This window comes from Arachis hypogaea, chromosome 19 (assembly GCF_003086295.3).
Source record: "Arachis hypogaea cultivar Tifrunner chromosome 19, arahy.Tifrunner.gnm2.J5K5, whole genome shotgun sequence".
NCBI classification, from domain to species: domain Eukaryota; kingdom Viridiplantae; phylum Streptophyta; class Magnoliopsida; order Fabales; family Fabaceae; genus Arachis; species Arachis hypogaea.
Window position 1 is genome coordinate 78,398,047 of NC_092054.1, and position 3,389 is coordinate 78,401,435.

The 3,389-nt window shown below is 32.9% G+C and overlaps 1 non-coding gene across 1 annotated transcript; it reads left to right on the top strand.

The window, feature by feature from the left end:
* Nucleotides 1-872: 872 nt before the first annotated feature.
* Nucleotides 873-980, top strand: LOC112781438 (small nucleolar RNA R71). The gene has a single exon (XR_003192214.1). It is a non-coding gene; the product is annotated as a small nucleolar RNA R71 (small nucleolar RNA).
* The last annotated feature ends 2,409 nt before the right edge of the window (nucleotides 981-3,389 follow it).

Genomic DNA, 3,389 nt, shown 5'->3' on the forward strand with positions numbered 1-3,389 from the left:
TTAGAGTCCTTTGGTTCCTCAGAGGGAAACTCCTTATTGATCACTGGATGTCCCAGGAGGTCTTCCTCACTGGGATTCACATCCTCCTCCTCTTTTGTGGTTTCGGCCATGATGGTCATTTCAATGGCCTTGCACTCTCCTTTTGGATTTTCTTCTGTATTGCTTGGGAGAGTACTAGGAGGGGTTTCAGTGATTCCTTTACTCAGCTGGCCCACTTGTGCTTCCAAATTTCTAATGGAGGACCTTGTTTCATTCATGAAACTTAGAGTGGCCTTAGATAGATCAGAGACTATATTTGCCAAGCTAGATGGATTCTACTCAGAACTCTCTGTCTTTTGCTGAGTGGATGATGGAAAAGGATTGCTATTGCTAAACCTGTTTCTTCCACCATTATTAAAGCCTTGTTGAGGCTTTTGTTGATCCTTCCATGAAAGATTTGGGTGATTTTTCTATGAGGGATTATAGGTGTTTCCATAGGGTTCACCCATGTTATTCACCTCTGCTATTGCAGGGTTCTCAGGATCATAAGCTTCTTCCTCAGAAGATGCCTCTTGAGTACTGTTGGGTGTAGATTGCATTCCATTTAGACTCTGAGAAATCATATTGACTTGCTGAGTCAATATTTTATTCTGAGCCAATATGGCATTCAGAGTATCAATTTCAAGAACTCCCTTCTTCTGAGGCGTCCCATTACTCACAGGATTCCTCTCAGAAGTGTACATGAACTGGTTATTAGCAACCATATCAATGAGTTCTTGAGCTTCTGCAGGCATTTTCTTTAGGTGAATGGATCCACCTGCAGAAGTATCCAATGACATCTTAGCTAATTCAGGCAGACCATCATAGAATATATCCAGTATCGTCCATTATGAAAGCATGTCAGAAGGACACCTTTTGGTCAGTTGCTTATATCTCTCCCAAGCTTCATAGAGGGATTCACCTTCTTTCTGTCTGAAGGTTTGAACATCCACTCTAAGCTTACTCAGCTTTTGAGGAGGAAAGAACTTGACTAAGAAAGCCGTGACCAGCTTATCCCAAGAGTTCAGGCTATCCTTGGGTTGAGAGTCCAACCACACTCTAGCTCTGTCTCTTACAGCAAATAGAAAAAGCATAAGCCTGTAGACCTCGGGATCAACCCCATTGGTCTTAATAGTATCACAGATCTGCAAGAATTCAGTTAAGAACTGAAAAGGATTTTCAGATGGAAGTCCATGAAACTTGCAGTTCTGCTGCATCAGAGAAACTAATTGAGGTTTCAGCTCAAAATTGTTTGCTCCAATGGCAGGAATGGAGATGCTTCTTCCATGTAAATTGGAATTAGGTGCAGTAAAGTCACCAAGCATCTTCCTTTTATTATTATTATTTTCGGCTGCCATCTCCTCTTCCTGTTCGAAAATTCCTGTAAGGTTGTCTCTGGATTATTGTATTTTAGCTTCTCTTAGTTTCCTTTTCAGAGTCCTTTCAGGTTCAGGATCTGCTTCAACAAGAATGTTCTTGTCCTTGCTCCTACTCATATAAAAAAGAAGGAAATAACAAAGAAAATATGGAATCCTCTATGTCACAGTATAGAGATTCCTTTGTGTAAGTGGAAGAAGAAAAGAATGTAATGTAAAGAAAAGAAGAGAAAAAAAAACTCGAACAAAGAGAGGGAGGTGGTGTTCAAATTTTTGGATGGGAGAGAAGTGTTAGTAGATGAAATAAATAGAAGGATTTGAGAAAGAGAATTTTGAAATTTAATTAAAATAAAAATTAAAATTAAAAGTTAGATTTCGAAAATTAAAGTTGAAATTAAATTAAAATTAAAACAATTAGTTAATTAAAAAGGAATTTTGAAAAAGGAGAGAGGGAATTTTTGAAAATAAGAGAGAGGATTAGTTAAGTAGTTTTGAAAAAGATATGATTGAAACAAAAAGATAAGATTTGAAAATCAATTTTAAAAAGATAAGAAGTTAGAAAAGATTTTGAAATTGAATTTGAAAAAGATATGATTGAAATTTTTAATTTGAAAAAGATTTGAAAAGAAAATTAAAAAGATTTGATTTTGAAAACTAAAGTTGATTACTTAACTAACAAGAAACTAAAAAGATATGATTTTAAAATTTAAAGATTGAACCTTTCTTAATAGGCAAGTAACAACTTGAAATTTTTGAATCAATCACATTAAATGTTAGTAACTAATTCGAAAATCATGAACTAAAATTAAGAAAAAGATTTTTAAAAATTAATTTGAAAAATTTTCAAAAATATTAGAAAGAAATTTTGAAAAGGATTTGATTTTTGAAAAAGATTTGCAAAAGATAGAATTTTTAAATTGAAAATTTGATTTGATTCATAAGAAACAATTAAATTTAAAAACTTTTTGACTAAATCAGATCATATTTTCGAAAATTTTGAGTAAAATAAGGAAAAGATATTTTTTTTATTTTTGAATTTTTTATGAAGAAAGAGAAAAACATGAAAAAGACTCATAACATAAAAATTATGAATCAAAACACACAATGCATGCAAGAACACTGTGAATGTCAAGATGAACACCAAGAACACTTTGAAGATCAAGATGAACATCAAGACTTATTTTTGAAAATTTTTAATGAAAGAAGAACATGCAAGACACCAAACTTAGAAATTTTCAAACTTCAAAAACTAACAAATTAAAAATGCATATGAAAAACAAGAAAAGACACAAAACAAGAAAATATGAAGATCAAATAAGAAGACTTACCAAGAACAACTTGAAGATCATGAAGAACACAATGAATGCATAAATTTTCGAAAAAATGCATAAATTTTTTTGAAAAAATGCAATTGACACCAAACTTAAAAATTGACTCCAGACTCAAACAAGAAACACAAAATATTTTTGGTTTTATGATTTTATTAAATTTTTTTTATTTTTCGAAAATTTATTTTAAGAAAAACGAAAACAAAGAAAAAATTTCTGAAAAAGTTTTTGAAAACCAAATAAAAGTTGAAACAAGAAGAAAATTACCTAATCTAAGCAACAAGATGAACCGTCAGTTGTCCAAACTCGAACAATCCCCGGCAACGGCGCCAAAAACTTGGTGTGCGAAATCGTGATCATTCCATTCCTTGGTAACGGCGCTAAAAACTCAATACGCACGTTCATGATCTTATATTTGTCTCACAACTTCGTACAACTAACCAGCAAGTGCACTGGGTCGTCCAAGTAATAAACCTTACGTGAGTAAGGGTCGATCCCACGGAGATTGTCGGCTTGAAGCAAGCTATGGTCACCTTGTAAATCTCAGTCAGGCGGATTAAATTGTATTAAGAAATTATAGTAGATGAAAATAAATAAAATATAAAATAGGATAGTGGTACTTATGTAATTCATTGGTGAGAATTTCAGATAAGCGTATAGAGATGCT